General features: G+C 48.7%; 2 long non-coding RNA genes across 2 annotated transcripts in view; one reads left to right on the forward strand and one right to left on the reverse strand.

Annotated features, from left to right (window-relative positions):
* The window catches only part of LOC123571790 (uncharacterized), a 42,084-nt gene extending 23,196 nt beyond the window's left edge, over nucleotides 1-18,888 (reverse strand). Inside the window, exon 1 of the long non-coding RNA XR_006696026.2 lies at nucleotides 18,796-18,888. This is a non-coding gene — a long non-coding RNA (uncharacterized lncRNA). The remainder of the gene's footprint in view (nucleotides 1-18,795) is intronic.
* Nucleotides 8,010-19,583, forward strand: LOC135964386 (uncharacterized). Its single transcript, XR_010584600.1, has 2 exons — nucleotides 8,010-8,901; nucleotides 19,445-19,583. It is a non-coding gene; the product is annotated as an uncharacterized lncRNA (long non-coding RNA).
* Nucleotides 19,584-20,538: the final 955 nt, after the last annotated feature.

The following is a 20,538-nucleotide window of genomic DNA, read 5'->3' on the forward strand; positions in this document are numbered from 1 at the left end:
CTTAGCCAGCTGACAGACATATTGGGTGGACCAACAGACACCCCCGCAGCGAGGTGATCCAAGCCAAGGATTCCTTGGTGCCCCTGGCTAGTAGGTAGAGATGTCAAGAGCATTTGTGATGGTTCATCTTAGGTGTCAACTTGACTGGATTAAGGGACACCTAGATAGCTGGTAAAACATTATTTCTGGGTGTGCCTGTGAGTTTGTTTTGGGAAGAGACTGGCATTTGAATCAGCAGCTGAGTCAAGAAGATTGCCCTCACCCAATGTGAATGGGCACCATCCAATCAGCTGAGGACTTAGAACAAGAAGGCAGAGGAAAGGTGGGCACATTTCCTATCTCTTCTGGAGCTGGGATACCCTTCTCACACCCTTGGACATTAACACTGCAGGTTCTCAGTCCTTCAGCCTCCAACTAAGAGTTGCACCATCAGCTCCCTTTGTTCTCAGGCCTTTGGCCTTGAACGGAGCCACCCTACTGGATTCCCTGGTTCTCCAGCTTGCAGACAGCCTGTCATGGGACTTCTCAGCCTCCATAATTGCTGAGCAAATTCTCCTGACCCATCCACTTGCAGATTCTTGGCAATAAATGGTTCTTGTTTCCAGACACTGTGTTTTGGGGTGGTGTGTTACTTTGTATTCTTATAGCATAGCTGACTGGTTCATCCTCCCCAGAGAGACTGATGTTCAGAGATGACTGCCATCCCATTAGCCACCCGTCTGGCTCCTCTTTACTTGGACCCCTGATATGGCTTGGATGTCGCCTCCAAATCTCATGTTGAGATGTAATCCCCAATGCTGGAGGTTGGGCCTGGTGGAGGTGTTTAAATCATGGGGGTGGATCCCTCATGAGTGGCTTGGACGATCCCTTTTGTGATGAGTGAGCTCTCACTCTGAGTTCACATGAGATCTGGCCATTTTAAAGTGTGTGGCACCGCCCTCCCCAACTTGCTCCTGCTTTCACCATGTATGACATGCCTGCTCCCACTTCACCTTCTGCCATAATTGTTAGTTTCCTGAGGCCTCCTCAGAAGCTGATGCTGGAACTGTGCTTCCTACACAGCCTACAGAACCATAAGCCAATTAAGCCTCTTTTCTTTATAAATTACCCAGTCTCAGGTATTTCTTTACACCAATGCAAGAACAGCCTGATACAACCCACTTCCTATTGTGAATCTGTCCCCTTGCTGGAGTTTTGGGGAAGGCAGGGCCCACCTCCCACTACAAAATCCAAAAGGGCAAGATCCTCCCTCTCTCTCCTTCCTAATGTCCAAATCATGGGCCCCGACCCAGAAACTTAATATGCTGTGACAGACGCAAAGATGCAGGGGTAGAGGAGCAGTTATGCACAGAAGTGGCAGTAGCCAGCAATGGCAAACACTCTGTTCTGGTCAGTGCTCCCAGCTCATGGGAGTGGCCCCTCGGCAGTGCCCCCTCAGCCTCCTCCATCCTGGCTCCTACCTGTTTTTCTGAGTCTGGTTCTCCAGACTTCCTGAAGATTCCGTGAGCTACCTGATATCCCTCCAGTAAATTCCTTTTCATCTTAAGAAGGCCAAGCTCTGCTTTAATGCCTGCAGCCACGAGCCCTGACCGGCACATGCAGGGAGCAAGTGACCTAACCTTTCTATGCCTCGAGTCCTCAAGGGAGACAGGGATGATAATAGCACTTGCTTCATAGGACTAAAGTGAGGTCATCCCTGCAGCAAGATAGCACAGGGCCTGGCACACAGCAAGCACTCAATAAATGTTAGCTGTCAGCACTACACATCCTTCAGCTTCCAGGGAGGTCAAGGGAAATACAAAACTAAGACTCTTGAAGCCAGATATGTCTTTCTCTCCTTTAAAGTCATCCCAGAAACCCAAAGGGTTGTCACCGCTGGTAAAGGGGTAATGGGAGTGACAGCAATGATGATGATGATGATGATGATGATGATGATGAAGATAGCAAACACTTCCAATGCTTGTATAGTGCTTTTTGTTTTGTTTTGTTTTACTGCCAGGAACTGTTCTAAGTACTCCACAAATTTTATCTCCTCTAAACCCTCATAAGCACACCACGAGGAAGTGTTACTTCACATCATGAGAAGTTCAGAGGAGCCACTTGAAGTCAATTCTGCATCTCAAGAAAGTTCAAGAAGATTGCCCTCACCCAATGTGAACAGGCACCATCCAATCAGCTGAGGACCTAGCTAGAACAAGAAGGCAGAGGAAAGGTGGGCAAATTTTCTGTCTTTTCTGGAGCTGGGATACCCTTCTCACACCCTTGGACATTAGAACTGCATTAGAACTCATTTTACAGATAAGAACACTATGGCACAGAGGAACTGGTTTGCCCAAGGTCATATGAGTTGTGGGCAGTGGCACTGGGGTTTGGTCCCAGTGCTCTGGCTCAGAGTCAGTGGCAGCAGGTTGAAGCTGTGGAGAGCACAGCAGGCGCTCACTAGTGGTTTATCTTGTGCAAAGCCCCTCACTCACCCAGTCCCTTGGACTGGTCTGCCCCCATGTCCACCAGAAACAGCAAGCTTGGGAGCCCTGGCTGAGTCACCGGCTTCAGGAATCTGGGGCATTTGGGACCTTGGTCATTGGCGTGGATGTGTGGTTCTGGTCAGAACCACCTCTGCACCCTGGGAATGGTGCAGGAGTGGCAGGCCTGCCCTCCTTGGCCCCACCTCACTCTAGGGGCAGGAATACAGCCTTCCCACCACCAGCCTCTGAGTTTTGGGGTGGTGTGTTACTTTGCATTTTTGTGGCATGGTTGATTGGTACATCCTCTCCGGATAGACCAATGTTCAGAAATGACAGCCATGGAACCATGGGAGGCGCCCACTGGCTCCTCAGCCCCCAGCCTGGCTGTATTGACAACTGACATCTAGACTCTGGGCTTGGTGCCCAGGCAGAGCAGGCAGCCAGAAGTGACCACTGGGGCCAAGAGGGCTGAGGTCACTTGCCTGGCACCTCATGGCTACTCATTGGTGGAGTCCAGATTTGAACCCACATCTGCCAACCTGAAGGCCCCTGTGGTGTAGCCAAAAGGAGCATGTGGCATCTGTTAGGCTCACGTCTGGCTGACAGTGGCTGTTTTGTGCACTGTTTTTAATTTTAAAAACTATTTTAAAAACCAATCTCTGACATTTATGGAGTGTCAGTTACAGAGAGCCAGACCCTTACATGTGTGATATCACTGAATCCCTCAGCTGCCCTGAAGGGCTGCGCCACACTCAGCCTTGTTTACAAAGGGGAAATCAAGGTACTGGAAGTAAGGGGCCTGGTGCACATTTGTGTTCCTTGCCTGTCTAGCATTCTTCACCCCTTTTTCTAGGAGGGGCACTCCCATTTCCCTTTGGGAAATCTCCCACTCTCATTGCTGCAGTCAGGTCAAGGCTGTCAGTCAAGGTGCCCTACTCTCCTCTGACAAGGGGTAGGCACATGACCAGGGCTCGGCCAATCAGATGCTCTCTCCTGGGCTGGCCCCACTCAAATCACATGACATAAACAGGCCACATCCGAGGCTGCTTCACATTGAAGACTGTCTTCTGGTCCTTGCTGCCTAGGTCCACTCATCTGAATCCCATAGATTTTGAGATGCTGACTGCAAGAATTATATTTCATCCTTCCTATAAGGCCCCATATCTCTGACTGAAGTTAGCTGAGCCTGTTTTGTGTCGCTTGCTGGCAAGTCAGGGCCCTACCCAAATTCGAAGAAGCACCCCAGGTTCACGCAGGTAACACAGGAGTCGCATCCAGGAGGTCTAATGCCAGAATCCAGAGTCTAGGCTGCTGCCCGGGGTAGGAGTTCCCAGGTAAAAGACGGAATGAACATTGCCTGTGGCCCAGGGATATTGCCCACAGTAGCTGTGAATTTGCCTTCATTCCCACAATAAAGCCACATTGTTTTTATGAAAGAGTAATGTCCTAAGCTACTCAGAAGTGATTTTCATTGTCCTCAATCTTCCCGGCTCCATGGATCCCACAGAACAGCTCTCCTGGCACCCCAAGAAGCATCTCCTTTACCCACCCCACCACATTCCCCTGCTGCTCTGGAGGCACTGGGAGGGCTTGGCCCCCTGCGACCCTCTCCGGGGGTCCAGGTGGATGGGATCCAGCGTAGCAGTGCCACTTAGAACCTTACAGGTCAGCCAGTCAGGCTTTTTCCACCTCCACATTTGTGTCATAGCCACATGCCTCCTGTACTAACATTTTCTTACTGTTGTGTGTTAAGCTGACACACATTCTTTACTGAAATTACTTAAAAATCTAGAAGACTTCATTCACTTCACTGCTGGAAAGGGCACTGGTGTCGCTGTACATAATTAGAATGCAGCCATGCACAGGAAACAACATGTGTTACCGTCCAGCTCGGCACCATGGCCTGCCCAGGGCTCGCCAGTGGCGAGGGCTTTGCCAGGGGGGTTGGCAGGGGTTAGAGAGGTATCCCAGATACAGGCACCGCCCTGAGCCTCCACCCTGGATGTGGTCAGAATCAAAGGTTCAGAAGGAACCAGGAGGGGCACATGTTATCAGGACCTCCTGAGGCTGTGTCATTTAAAAGAAAAAAAAAGGAAGCAGGAGAGATGCACTTTCTCCATTAGTGAGCTGATGTTATTTAAGGCCATGGCGTGTGGCACGATCTTCACATTTCAGGAAACACTGGTCCTCACGGTGCACGTAAAAACAGAGAGTAAACGAGTCTTCTCCCAGGACACAGCACACTGGAAGAAGACAGCCTGGAACTAGGCTGTCCCGCTCACATGCCAGCTCTTCCGGCAGCACCTTGCTTTGTCTCTTTAAAGCATTTCGGATGCTCCCAGGCAACTCCTGGTGATCTAGGACCACATTAATCTCCGCAGCCACGCCCCTTCCATCTGTTGAGTTTGGGCTCTCCTCAATCCCCCCACCCCCACTGCACCCACACCACCAGTTGGTGTGGGCTCTGCGAATGCAAACTCATTTAAACGTCAGCTGGAGCAACAGAGCTCAGCAAAACAAGCAGGCAACAGAAATAGACGTGACAATCACTGGTATCCTAGACTGTCAGCAGGCCTTCCAGACCCTCTTAACCCTTCCTGGGACAGGTAGCCCTTGGAGACATAAAATAACTAGAGACCCCAGCCAGGAGAAACTCATGCATATGCATAATTTTGTATGCAATTTTAGAGGGGTCATGGGACCCATCCCACCTCAACATCTTGTGGGGTTTTTTTCTGTCTTAATGAACTGGGGTTCCCAGAAAGATTTTGTTTGCAAAAAGTGATCTGATTCCAAGAATTTGGAAATGACTGATCTCACTGAGTTTTCAGGCAGCTTCCAGTTAATAAGCTGTGAAAAAATGCTCAAATTCACTCCAGAAGCAGCAGTTCAGGGTACCTCTGCTGCAACCAGAAACCTCTTCCAACTCTCGACTTATCTTTTTGGAAGGGTGAACCTTGGGGTTTATCTTAAACGTGGAGGCACTCCTGCAGCATCAGTAAAAGTCTTTGACACTTTGAAGAGGATCCAAGGTTAAATTTCAGCAGGGAGGAGACACCCCGTCTCCTTTCCTCACCTCCACAGCCGTGGCTCCTACCCTCTGCATTGCACAATTCGGGCACCATCTGACAGAATACAAAAGGAGCCATGTCCTGTGGATTACTTAACTCTGAGGTCCCAGCCACGGTCCTGAGTGGCCTTAATGTGTATGCCTTGCCTTTGTCATCTTAATGTCCCCCATTGTTTTTTGTTTGTTTTTGTTTTTTTGAGATGGTGTCTCACTTGGTCGCCCAGGCTAGAGTGCAGTGGTGTGATCTCGGCTCACTGCAACCTCCGCCTCCTGGGTTCAAGTGATTCTCCTGCCTCAGCCTCCCGAGTAGCTGGGATTACAGGCACCCACCACCACGCCAGGCTAATTTTTGTTTTTTTAGTAGAAATAGGATGTCTCCATATTGGCCAGGGTGGTCTCGAACTCCTGGCCACAGGATATCCACCCACCTTGGCCTCCCAAAGTTGGATTACAGGTATGAGCCACTGCGCCCGACCAATGTCCCCATCCTAACCAAAGGAGAGAGTGGAAGGTTGGGACAGGGACCAGCCCCATGCTATGTTCCCCTTCTTGTTCTAGGACTTTGCATGCTTAAGTTCTTGGCATTTGAAATCTTCTCTGTTATCCTGATTGCTTTGTTTCTTAGCAAGGACTGGGGTAAAAGATCTCCCCCAGAGGAAGTTGTAAGGACAGAAGCTGAACGATAGGGCTAAGAGAGCTCTGGCACAGGAAGGATGGGACACTGATGAGAGGGAAGTAAGAAATTGTTGGAAAGTGGCCAGCAGGAGAGGAGGGAGGTACTAATGTTATCTGGCTGTGGCACTAGCAGTTTGAGACCTAGAGGGACAGGTGTCTATGTGGGGTGTCATGTGGTTGGGGAGGGGCAATTTCCACCTGCAACGGGGGGCTGCCTGAAACCCAATCAGAAGACTCATGGCATGGTGCTAATGGCCTTAGGGAGCTGGCAGGAAGCAGCTGGGCTGAGAAGCGGCTGCTGTGGCTCAAGGTGCCTGCTGGGTCCTTCTGCACTGTATTTGCTGTAGAACGTGCTCTCTGGCCAGGAACGCTGGGCTTTCACATGCCACCAAGCACAAGATCCAAGGAAGAGAGATGGCCCATACTTGGTTGCCCCAGTTTCCTCATCTGTGCTGTAAGGATGATCATCCATGGCAGGCCCACTTCCCAGTGTTGCTGGGAGTCAGAGCTGGGTGGTGGACGGAGTGAGTGTGTCCAGGGTCAGAGAGTAGCCCATGTGTCTTCTCCTTGGAGCAGCCTTCAGATCCAGTAGATGACCTTCTGGAACCCACAGCTCAGAGGCTGAAACTCAAATGCCAATAGCATTTGCAAATGAGGGACACAGCTGGCTGGTGTATATTCAGCCCCAGCACCATTCCTCACGTCACTGAGAATGGTATAGTGGCCATGAGCATAGACTTTGAAGCCAGACTGGTCCTGGCTGGACTGGGTCCAAATCTTGGCTCTGCACTTACCAACCGCAGATCTCTGAATTTCAGTTTCCTCGTCTACAAAGGGATTAATAAATGATAAAATAAATCATCGGCAAATAGCATATCGATACCTTCTGTTCGCTTATCCTGCAGCCATGACAGACATTGCTAATCAATCAAGATATTCTTTCTCACTGAGCCTCAGAATCCTTCTGTATGTCCAGAGCTCCAGGCAGCCACTCCCAATAGGTAGGATTTGGCATGTGAGATGAATCGTTTTTGTCATCTCATTACAATACCTGTAGAGCACAATTTCTGGCACATAGCAGATCCTGCATAAAAGTTACCATTCAGCCTCTTCTCATTGCAGGAATCCTTATCCATTATCCCCAGCTTCTGCTTACTCACCTCCAGTGACGGGAAGCTCACTGTTTCCTCAGAGTAGCCATTCCATTGCTGGACAGTTCTGATGATTAGGAAGTTCTCAAATGTCCCTTCCTGACCCTCCCTTTTCCCTCAAACAGTCTATAATTCTATGACAAAGAGCCCCCTTTCTTTCTGCATGAGCTGTCATTTACAGATTTAGGTGATTTATTTTTAGGTGATAAGTTTGAACCTCCTGAGGAGTAAACCCTTTCTCTCAGCTTGCATATAGTTGATCCCAGACTAGCTAAGCAGCTTCAGCATTTGATGGACATGTTTGGGGGAGTGAGTGTGTGTGCGCGCGCGTGTGTGTGCGCGTGTGTGTGCGCGCGCGTGTGCGTGCACATGTGTGTCTGTGTCAGAATGTATGGGTGAGTAGGAGAGATTGAGAAAGAGAAAAAAGAGAGGAGACAGAATGAGAGAATGTATTTTAAAGCCTCCTAACACACTGGCCAATGTCACTCCTTATGTAAGCCCCATAGCTTCCCGGGGGATTGGGCTTGTATTCAGGGCCCCATCGTTAGCTGATTAAGGCTGATTATTCCAAGGGGAGGGGGTAGTGAAAAGGGACAAGAAGTTACATAACTATCCATTTATTTAGATCTAATCCATGTTTCTAAATTTAGGAGCTGGAAGAATTCAAAGCTGCGCCCCTGTCATTAGAAGTGGCGCTGGCCACACAGCGGAACATGGGTGTGGTGAGTGTTGGAGACCAAGACCACCCAGGATCACGGTGGGGGCTTTTTCCCAGGGCACAGTTCAGGGACTTCATCTCACAATCCCAGGAGAACTTGTAAAAGGACCCAGTATTGCTCAACACATTTCATACCCTGGAACAGGTGCATAATGTGACTAGGAGGGGGACAGTGTTAGAGACGGGAGGCCAGCATGCCGATGTGGGAGAGGGAACCAGAACTGAATGTCCTGTGAAGGGGAGCAACTCTAGGAAAACCTGGACAGTCGTGGTCACCCCCAGGGTATGGCATGTGTTCATGCATATGTCCTAGTGTGGCCATTTCCACATGGATTTCCTTTCTGCGTGGACTCATAACTTTTCTGTTCTAAACATTTTGTGCAGGGGTGTGGAAAATCATGAAAGTCATTCAGGTTCTGCCTTCCACAAGGTCACTGCATCTAAGTGGGTCTCTCTCATATCAATAATAGTGTAGGTTCACATACACACAGAGGTAATTTTTTTGCAGACGGCTGCAAAGGACACTCTAACAAAATAATGATTACAACTTTTTTTGGAAGCCAGAAGTATCCTGAGCAAAGGGAGCCGTTTTCTGATTTGCGCAAAGACACCACATGGGCTTGCAGCGACCTGCCTCTAACTTCCACCGATGCTGACTGTATCCAACTACAAGTTCACATCAATAGTGATCCTGTTTAGAGAGAAGCTGCTGAAAGCTGAGGATAAAGAGCAGCTGCAGAGCTGTGACTCCCCATTCAAGGTCTCAGAAACATTGCAAAGGCCATTGCAAAGAGGTGACAGCACTCCGTAAGAGTACATGAGGTAAGGTGCATATAAAAGCACTTTATTAACTGTAAGGAATCCACATTCATTTTAGGAGAGGCTGTGAAGTTGTGTTACAGTGGAACATATGCCAGACTTGAACTCAGCAGCTTTCTAGCTCTGTTAGCAGTAAATCACATGGAGAAAAGGCTGCGAGAGACCCTGTCCCAGAGCCTGCTCACAACGAACCCTCTATGAATGACTGATTTATCTCTCAATACTACTTTTAAAGTACCCCGGCAGTGTGTGGAATGTGATATTTTCTTTGAAATCCTCTGTACTTAGAACAAAATTCCAATTCCTTACCCTGACTAAAAATCCTGTGTCTGACGCCCTGCCCCCTAGTCCCACTCATGCCCTGCCACACTGTCTGGGCTCTCCCTACTCCTCCCCTTGAACACACCAAGCCCATTCCTACCCCAGGGCCTTTGCACTCACCACTCCTCTTCCTGGAACACTCTTCCCTCATCTTTCCTTGACTGGCTGTTTATCCTCATTCAGGCCTCAGCATGAATGTTGCCTCCTAGATGGAAAATAGCCCCTGGTGCCTCCAACAACCTCACTCTACTTCAACTTTCTGCATTGTCCTTACTGCTTTCATACACTTTCATCCTCTGCTTGTTTCTTTTCTGTCTCCACCACCAAAATTTAAGCTCCACAAGGGCAGAGATTTTTGTCTGTCTTTCTCACTACTGTAGTCCAAACGACAGGTGTCCGACAGAGGATGCTGATGAATGACCGCACTTTGTGAGAATGCAGAAGTCAGCATCTTCCACACTTAGGAGCCCCTCTCAGCTTTATCCTTCCCCACTCCCCCACTTTTTCTCTCCGCGGATTGCCTCTCCTTTTGTCCACATTTCTCTCATGTTTCACTAAATGACTTCCCACTCTCTTCCTTATCCCCTTGCTTACTCTGCAGAGAGCTTTGAACATCTTGTTCTTTCTGTTTTCAAGGCTGGGGTGACTTTTAACCTTCCCCACTTCTCATCTTTCTGAATGTCTGTCTGTTGGCTTGGATCCTCTTCTCTTTGACCCTGGGAGAAAAATATGAAGGCAGCATGGGAGTCAGGGGTGGGAGAGATTTTAGATGACCAAGGAGCCACTGTCCCCAGAGGCAGGGAGTCCTCATTCCTGAGGCTGTGAGTGGAGGCTGAATGACCACAGCCTTCTCACAGTCCACCCCACCCTCCGGGGAGGCCTGCAGACTCTGCCGCTGCTGCAGACAAGCTTACTTCCCTTCTTCAAGCCACGCTTTTAAAAATCTGCTATGTGAGCATCCCAATGAATTGGTTTGGCTTCTGCCGGCTGTTAGCTGGACTAAGGAATTTGAATGGCACTTTACAGTTTACAAGCCTCTTTCATCATTCGTTAATTTGGCAAATGTTTACCTAGCATCTGTGATGACAGGCATGCCTTTATTGTTTTATTGGGCCTCACTTTATAGCACTTCACAGACATTGTGTTTTCGACAAATGGAAAGTTTCTGGCAACCCTGTGTCGAACGAGTCTCTCAGCACCATTGTTTTCAACAGTGTGCATGTGCTTCGTGTCTCCGTATCATGTCTCGGTAATTCTCACAATATTTCAAACTTTTATCAGTATTACTATATCTGTTATGGTGATCTGTGATCAGTGATCTTTGATGTTACTATTGCAATCATTTGTGGGCACCATGAACTGTGCCCATGAAAGACAGTGAACTTAATCTATAGATGTGTGTGTTCTGCCTGCTCCCCACCAACCGGCATTTCCTCCATCTCTCTCCCTCACCCCAGGCCTCCCTATTTCCTGAAACACAACAATATTGAAGTTAGGCCAATTAATAACTGCACGATGGCCTCTAAGTGTTCAAGTGAAAGAAGGAGTCATACATCTTTCACTTTAAACCAAACGGTAGAAATGATTAAGCTTAGTGAGGGACGCACCTTGAAAGCCAAGACTGACTAAAAGTGAGGCCTTTGTGCCAAACAGCCAACTGTGAATGCAAAGGAAAAGTCTTCAAAAGAAATTAAAACTGTTACTCTAGTGAATTCACAAACAAAGAGACAGTAAAGCAGCCTTGTTGCTAACATGGAGTAAGTTTGAGTGGTCTGGATGGAAGATCAAACCAGCCGCAGCATTCCCTTACGCCAAAGCCTAATCCAGAACAAGGCTGTAACTCATCCTTTTTTTTTTGAGACGGAGTCTCACTCTGTTGCCCAGGCTGGAGTGCAGTGACACAATCTCAGCTCACCTCAACCTCCATTTCCTGGTTCAAGTGATTCTCCTGCCTCAGCCTCCCAAGTAGCTGGGACTACAGGCACGTGCCACCACGCCCGGCTAATTTTTGTATTTTTATTAGAGATAGGATTTCACTATGTTGGCCAGGCTGGTCTTAAACTCCTGACCTCAAGTGATCCACCTGCCTTGGCCTCCCAAAGTGCTGGGATTACAGGCGTGAACCACCGCACCTGGCCCTTACTCGACAATTCTATGTAGGCTCAGAGAGGTGAGAAAGCTGCAAAACAAAAGTTGGAAGCTAACAGAGGTTGATTTAGAGATTTAAGGAAAGAAGCCATTTCTGTAACATAAAAGTGCAAGGAAAAGCAGCAAGTACTGATGTAGAAACTGCATCGAATTGTCCAGATCTACTAGCTAAGATCATTGATGAAGGTGGCGACACTTACAACAGGTTTTCAATGTAGATGAAACAGCCTTCACTGGAAGAAGATGCCATCTAGGACTTACATAGCTAGAGAGAAGTTAATGCCTGGCTACAAAGCTTCAAAGGACAGGCTGACTCTCTTGTATAGGGGCTAGTGCAGTTGATGACTTTAAGTTGAAGCCAATGCTCATTGACCATTTCCAAAACAGTAGGGCCCTGAAGAATGACGCTAACTCTACTCTGCCTGTGCACTAGAAATGGAACAACAGAGCCTGGATAACAGCACATCTGTTTACGGCATGGCTTATTGAATAATTTAAGCCCATTGTTGACCTACTGCTCAGGAAAAAAAAATTCCTTTCAAATATGACTGCCCATTAACAATAGACCTGGTCACCTGAGAGCTCTGACGGAGATATGCAAGGACATGAATGCTGTTTTTATGCCTGCTAACACAACATCCATTCTGCAGCCCATGGGTCAAGGAGTCATTTTGACTTTCTTATTATTGAAGAAACACATTTCAGAAGGTTATAGCTGCCATATATAGTGTGTACTCTGATGGATCCGGGCAAGGCACACTGAAAACCTTCTGGAAAGAAGTTATCCTTCTAGATGCCTTACAGACATGCATGATTTATGGCAACAGGTCAAAATATCAACATTAGCAGGAGTTTGTAAGAAGTTGATTTCAACCCTCGTGGATGACTTTGAAGGGTTCAAGACTCCAGTGGAGGAAGTAACTGTAGATGTGGTAGAAAAAGCAGAGAACTAGAATTAGAGGTAGAGCTTGAAGATGGGACTGAATTGCTGCAATCTCATGATAAAAGTCAAGTGGATGATGAGTTGCTTCTGAGGGATGAGAAAATAAATTCTTAATTACTTAAGAAAGTAATTTCTTAAGATGGAATCTATTCCTTGTGATGAGGCTGTGAACATTGTTGAAATGACAACAAAGAATTCAGAATATTACATAAACTTAGTCGATAAGGTAGCAGTAGAGTTTGTGAGAATTTACTACAATTTTGAAAGAAGTTCTCCTATGGGTGAAACACTACCAAACAGCATCGCAGGCTACAGAGAAATCTTTCATGAAAGGAAGAGTCAACTGATTGAGCAAACTTCATTTTTGCCTTTTTTCTTTTTTTTTTTTTTCTGAGACAGAGTCTCTCTCTGTTGCCAGGCTGGTGTGCAGTGGTGTGATCTCGGCTCACTGCAACCTCTGCCTCCCAAGTTCAAGCGATTGTCCTGCCTCAGCCTCCCAAGTAGCTGGGACTACAGGTGCCCGCCACCACGCCTGGCTAATTTTTGTATTTTTAGTAGAGACGGGGTTTTACCATGTTAGCCAGGATGGTCTCGATCTCCTGACCTCATGATCCACCTGCCTTGGCCTCCCAAAGTGCTGTGATTACAGACATGAGCCACCATGCCCAGCCCATTGTTGTCTTTTTTTAAGAAATTGCCAGTCACCCCAACCTTCAGCAACCACTACCCTGATAAGTCAGCAGCCATTAATGTTGAGGCAAGAGACCTTCTCCCAGCAAAAAAACTAGGACTTGCTGAAGGCTCAGATGATAATTAGCATTTCTTGGCAATACAGTAGTTTTACATTAAGGTCTGTATGTTTGTTAGACATAATACTATTGCACACAGTAGGGTACTGCTATTTTAGGCATAATCCTGTTTCACACTTGTACAGTATAATGCTATTGCACTCTACTGATTACAGTATAATGTAAACATTAACTTTTCTATGTACTGGGACACCAAAAGACTTGTGTGAGTCACTTTATTGTGATACTAGCTTTATTGGTGGCTTTATTGCAGGAACAGAACCTTCAGTATCTCTGAGCTATGCCTGTATTTGCTAGTCATGGCTCTAAGTGTTTTGCATATAATAACTTACTTACGAAACAGGTAGTGGTATTATAATTATCCTTATTTTACAGATGAGGAACATGTGGCACAGGACCGGATTTATGATAAAGCTCAAAAACTTAAGCTTCACAGTTTCACACACAGGCTCATCCCAGGTATGGTCCCCCACTGTGTCGCACGTAAAATTAGCAAAAGTAATATAGTTTACCTGTGAACAGCTAAAATCACTGTCACTTTCTACTCTGAATCCCATCTCTGGCTCTTTCTCTCATCCTGATTAGCACTGGAGTGGCTGTGGGCATTTTGCAGACCCAGCTTAGGTTTAGTAGAGTTGAGAATACATTGAGTTTGGGTTTACTGAGCTAAATTTATGCGGTTCAAAGTCCTTCCATGCATAGTTAGGTTACCACTAGCCACCAGGTGTCGGAGATGGTTTCTAGGACCATCCTACCGCTCAGTTTGCCAACTAATCTGGATCTTGATTCAAAGACGGTGACCCCTACTTCCCATCATGATATGAATTTATTCTCTGCCCCCCAGCACAGAAAGTGTGCAGAAAGTGAAGGAAAAACAGGTCTGAACCTGTTTTTGAAGGAATTTTGAAGGAATTTTCTATAAAGTAGCTTGTGGCTTGTGTTATGATTTTTAGTAGCAATAATCATCCTATTATCACCCTGCCTCCATTTCCTCACCTCTAAAATGGGGACAATAAGCGGGCTGACATCAGCTTATGTCACAGGATGATTATTGCTACTAATAGGTATGATTATTACTACTAAATAGGTAGTAACAATAGGATGATTATTGCTACTAAAAATCATAACAGGAGTCACAAGCTACTCTATAGAAAATTCCTTCAACCATTAACTAGGTAAGACTGTAAATGGAGGATTGGCTTCCTGTGTATCATCCACATGCCTACTTCAAAACAAAGCTCTCTCTTGTCAGGAATGTACTCAGTAATGCAGGGCATATAATAAATACACAATATGTTTTTTTTCTTTTGGGGAAGGATTATACAAAATGCAATTCATCAAGATTTATAGTTTTACTAAAAGCAGTGAGGATATCTGTAACCAATCAAAATATGAAAAAGCTTCATGGAGGTTTTTCCAAATTTGACAATGGTGCTAAAATGTGCTTGCGTGTGTGTGTGTGTGCGTGTGTGTGTGTGTGTGTCTGGGTTTATAGAAAACATTTCCAAGTACAAGTTGTGAAACTGAAAGAAACTTTCCTAAGCTTTATTCAATAGGCCACATTAAAGGAAAGACAGAATTATCTTTTAATTTTCCATGAATATGACAAAATTGTCATCAATATAAAGGTGATCAATGACATGTTGGGGAAGAAAGGATAAAAGTATGTCAGACAACTGATAAAAATGTTATTTTTCTGGATTTTGTGATGTTCGTGACATTTGTAAGCTTTCTAAAATTTCTAATTTCCTATGATTCCTTTTATCATCTTGGTACCTAATTTTCCCTTATTTTTCTTAAGTGGGCCCCAAACTGGGCTCACCTAACTACCAGGATAAGGTATTATAGCTTCCTTATGCAAATATGAGCACAAACAATCCCTCTTCTCATTTTTCTACCCTCTTTACAGTTAAGATGGCTCACAGCAGCCTGACTGCCTGCTGCAGCAGGACAACCGGCGGAGTGAGGAGGCCACTGGGTAGTCCTGGGAGAGGGTGGTGGCTGGAGGGATTCCTGGGGACTGCGGGGGGCCCTGAAGAGGTGGCTGGCTTTGCAATCAGTTTTAAATAGGGTCAACAGGGGTTGCTGAGGAAGTGAGGGTGGGGGTGGAAGAAAGAAAGGATGACTTCACAGCTCGTGTCTGCCACTCTGATTTTTCCCTGGGGGCTCTGACTCACAGAGTCTGGATTTTGGGAGGGCTGGCGGGGGTGGCGGACAGCAATGCCTCTCACCTGGCATCCGCAGCACCTCCACGTCCCCAACACCAGCGCTCGGGCAGCCGCCCACGCAGAGCCGTGAGAACGCCCGGGAAGCCCGCAGGCTCTGGGCACCCGGGCCCCGCCGCAGCCTGCCTGGACCCTCCTGGCCCCGCGTGGGCGGACACGTGCGGCCCCTCCTGGCGCGCGCCCCCACGTGCAGCCCCGCGTGCGCTCTCCGCTCGCTCCCTCCCTGGCCCGCCGCCTGGGCCGCTGCCAGCTCCTGGAGGCACCTACGCCCGCAGATGGGCAGGGGATGCGGGTGGGGGCTGCCCTTGGGGTGGAGGCCGTGGAGCGCATCCCGCTGTGTGGTCAGGCACGTGGCTTCGTTGCCCTGAACCTCCCTTTCCCACTTTAGGAGTAGGAATGCCGGCTTCCTGAGAACCTGTGCTGGCTTGTTGAGCGTTTCCAGCTTTAAGAAGACTATAACAATGGTAGTAATCATAGGAATGACGGTCATTTACGGAGGGCTCATGCTGTGCCAGGCCCTGTTCTAAGCACTCAACCTTCCTAGCAACACCATGATGTCGCCCGCTTATTGTCCCCATTTTAGGGGTGAGGAAATAAAGGCAGGGTGATAATAGGATTATTGCTACTAAAAATCATAACACAATGGCCGTTGTCAATAGGAAGGATAGGAACAGGGCCATGGCTGACTGAGGGCTTAAATGTTCCAGCAACTGACACCTAGGCTCACATCAGCTCCTTACATCTCTCCAGCAGGGGCACTTGTATCATCCCCATTTTACAGATGAAGACTGAGTCTCCAGGAGGGGAGGTCACTTGCCCATGATGACCCAGTTGCTCAAGTGGACAAGCCAGGACTCCAGCCCATGCCTGTTTGAACAGACTCTTAGCCAAGGTCACTACCAGCCATTCCTGAAGGTGTCTGTCACTCCAGGGTGGACTTCTCCGTCTTAGATGGACAGGGCGCTTACTGTCTGTGACCGCAGAGTGAGGCTCCACCAGGGAAGTGCTGCACCGAAAGGCACTCAGCAGGGTAGAGGAGGAGTTGGATTAAAAGTGGGGCTCAGGTCCCCACCCACCTACCACACCAAACTGGCCAGAGCCTGCTTCCTGTCTCAGGGTTCAGGTAAAGGAGCCCAGAAGAATCACTTCCTGTAAATGTTCCTCCTCTTGTAGATTTCAGGCCAGGCAGCCTGGCAGAAGATACCTGTGTCTTGTTTTCTGTCAAGTCCTGGTGGTCTTGCCATCTCCCCTGTACACCCGCTGGCTCCTCCATTCATGAGCCCCAGAGGCCTGGACCAAGAGACTGCCAGGGAGGCTTGGAGCACATCTGAGGGGTGGGCACCTTGGCACTTGTCTGGAAGTCTCCCAGGTTTGGCCCCAGCCCACTCTGGAGACCTTTGCTCCACCTCCCTGCCATGCAGACCCCTGGCTCAGCCCAGAAAGCCCCTGGGGTTTTTCAGAATCCCAGATCAACAGAACCTGATGGGCCAGAGAGGATGCCAGCCACACAAGGTCACACAACAATCGGGGGCAGAGGCCACTCTCTACCACCTGAGAAGGATGATGGGCATTGGTCTCCTGCCCCCTGCACCCCCATCCTGAGGTTAACTGTGAGGCCTTGGAGAAGTGCTCATCTATGTGCCCAGTAGGGGCTGTGTGGCTCTCTCTGACCCACCCTGCTGGCACATAATTGAAGGTCATCCTGGGGATCAGTTGGGGCCCGCAGGAACTGGTCCCAGGTGGCTGGCTAGCTGGGGTCCTCTACACACAGATGTCCCCCTCCTCTACCTATGGTCTTGACCTGAGAGACCCCTCTCCCTGCTGAGGGTGTAAGGGGTGCCATCTTCTTCCTACACAAGAGGGCGGTGCCCAGATCCCCTGACTGTGGAAGGGGCAGTGTGGTTCATGAGAGAGCCCAGGCCAGATAAGAAAGGTCCCAAATGTTTACGAGCACTGGCCTTGTGTCAGGTCCCCAGCTGGCCAGGGTAGAAGGCCCCACACACAGTGTCCCCATCATCAACACCCACCCCCACCCCACATACAGTGTCCCTACCACCAACACCCACCCACCCCCGACATACAGTGTCCCCACCACCAACACCCACCCCCACCCCATACACAGTGTCCTCGCCAACAACACAGGGCACCAGCAGCTGCACTTGTTAATCAGCGAACCTACCTTAACAACATCATCATCACCCTGACTCTTTAGGCTAGTCTATGTGAGGCTTACTCTGGGTGTTGCACATTCTACAGGTTTGAGCAAATGTATCATGACATGTGTCTGCCATGACTAGATCACACAAGGTCGTTTCACTACCCTAAAATTCCTCCGTGCTTCACCTGTTCGCTTTATGCACTTTATTTCTTCGTTTTCAGAATGAAAACAGCTTTACTGAGTTTAAAATCATGCATGCACTCAATAGCACCCTCCTATTCCCCAGACGACCACTGCTGAGAGTGTGGGCTATGTTTCCTTCCAGGTGCTTTATGTCTGTATCAACATAGCCCACCACACGTGTATAAGAAGTACCCAAGAGTCCATAGGAGCTAATATTGGGAATTGGCATTGACTGAGTACCTATTATGTGCTTGACCTCACTGGACATTAAAAAATTTTTTTTTCTGAGACAAGATCTCACTCTGTCACCCAGGCTGCAATGCAGTGTGGCACGATCATAGCTCACTGCAGCTTTGAACTCCTGAGCTCAAGGGATCCTCCCACCTCAGCCTCCTCAGTAGCTGGGACCACAGGTCCACACCACCGTGCCCTGCTTTTTTTTTTTTTTTTTTTTTTGGTAGGGACAGGGTCTCTCTGTGTTGCCCAGATCCGATCTCCTGGCCTTAAGCGATCCTCCCACGTTGGCCGCCCAAAGCGCTGGGATTACAGGCATGAGTCACTCCACCTGTCAAACCTCATTGGACATTTAACCCTCACAGCAACACTATGCGGTGGCCATGATCTCTGCCGCCATTTCACAGATGAGAAAACTAAGGCTCAGAGAGGTGAAGGTCCTTGCCCAAGGTCCCAGGGATAGAGAGCGTCAGAGCTGTTTCTAATCAAGTGACAAAGAGAGAGTCAGGGCTGGAATTTGAGTCAGGTTAGCTCTGACTCTGTACTTGGAAAACCAGAAAGCATCCTGGTGTGAGGAATTCTCTCCTACCCCAACCCTGGGGACAGAGGTTCTGAGCCAACATGGGAAGAGCCTGAAGAAACAGCTTGCTGGATGGCGGGCCCTTGGAAGATGGAGTGGGAAGCCCCAGCACCCAGCGGGGTGGACCTTTCTCTTCTCAGTCCTGGCTCTAGAAGACTCAGGAGCCTGAGCCTGGGAAAGAGAAGGTGATCTCTTTTCCTCAGCCTGTGTCTGCAGGACTCACATCAGCAGAAAGTACACACCCACTCAGAGGAACGCACTGCCACATTCCACACCCTCACATGTGCACACCCTACCTCTCATGACATCCAGGCTCTCTCCCGTCCGCTCTCCCATTTCCGCCTCGTATCCAAGCCACCTCCTCCAGTTGCCTACATTGCGCACTGCACAATTGCAAGGGGACCAGTCACATGGACTGCAATGTGAATGGCACCCCCCAGAGCTGTGTGACACTGCTCACGTTGAGCAGGGAGACTTGGCTCATTTTACACTTGGCAGAAACTGATGCTCAGAGACAGCCAGTGACTTACCCACTGGTCAAAGAGTGCGTCAGTGCTTGCAACAAAAATCTGTCATCCTTTATCTCCCTTCCCCCATGCCTTTCAAAAAGAATTCTCTCTAAAACTTTTATATGCTTTAAAAACAAATTGTTGTTAAACTTCCGTCTATCTAGTTATTTTTGAGGAGGTTCCGTACAAAATCTTAAGGGTACCAAAGAGCATAAAGAGAAAGTCATTCCCCTCCCACCTGCGAGCCCGGGACACTGGTTCCGTTGCCCAGAGGCAGCCGCTGCTGCTGGTTGTCGTGTGTCTGGTCCGGAGACACTCTAAACATCATTTACACAAATGGGAGCATGTGATGCTGCCCGCACCCCGGCAAGGGCTTTGTATGCCCTGCACCGTGCCTGAACCTTGCAGCCGCCTGACTCTGTTTTACTGTCAACAGGATTCCCTTACATGGAGGCCCCGCTGCCTGTTTCGCAACACCAGCGCTGGCGTTCACTTAGGGGGCTCTGATCTCTCGCTGGAGCAAACCATGCTGGGAGAACTCCCTTGCCTGTGTGTCATTTCACATGTTGGAAAAATCACCTGAAAGGTAAAGTCTTCATTTCTTTTAAACCTAAACATTTCATTTTTGAAACAAGCTGAAACAGCATAAAAGGACATATAGTAAAGTAAAAGAGAAGGTCCGAGTTGCCCCCACTCCTATTGATTCTACTCCCTGAATCACTGAATAAACAGGAGGTCATGGAAGAGGGGGGTGGCCAAGGAAGACCCATAAGAAGAGGAGACACGAGCACAAGTGAGTGATGACTAGGAGTGAGCCCTTCAGACAACGGGAGAAGGCTTTCTAGAGCAGGGGAACCTCACACGCAAAGGCCTGGAGATAGGAGAGTACAGCTATGCTGGAAGGGCAGCCAGGGGACCCACATGGTTGGAGCAGTGGGGTAGGGGGGTAGCGGAGAATGGTGGGAATGAGAACAGAGGTACCTCCTGTCACCCCAATCCCTTATCCAGTCCTCAGCACCCCACTCCCAGCATCCACAAAACCAACCTCTGCCTTCTCCTTCCTTCTGCCCACCCCCAGCTCCCACCTCGACGAAAAGGCATCTTTCCTCTTGCTCAGGGCGTATTCCCTCTCTCCTCTGGGCTGAGTCCCTTCTTACCTTTCCTGCCACCGCAGACACTGGCTCCAGCTGCAGACCCTTGGCCTCTGCTGTCGCCGCTCCTTCTGGGTCCTCCACACCCCTTTCCACCTACCTGGCTCCTGTTCAGCTTTTCAGATTCAGGCTAGGACCTGCATCCCCACAAAAGCCCTCCTTGCGGCCCAGGCTGGGCCAGAGGCTCCCGGGCTCCTCCAGCACCCACACTTTCCCTTTTCCACCTCGAGCTATTTGACAAGGCGGTGAGCTCCCGGGGTCAGAGAAGTGCTCAATTCCTCTGTGTGTTCCCAGCTTAGAGCTTACAGTTTGGCCAGATGTGCAGGCAACACTCCTGTGGCTTCAGGCTGAGGCCTCAGGCTCCCCAGAGCCTTTTGGC

Source organism: Macaca fascicularis, chromosome 2 (genome assembly GCF_037993035.2).
Source record: "Macaca fascicularis isolate 582-1 chromosome 2, T2T-MFA8v1.1".
Classification (NCBI taxonomy): Eukaryota; Metazoa; Chordata; class Mammalia; order Primates; family Cercopithecidae; genus Macaca; species Macaca fascicularis.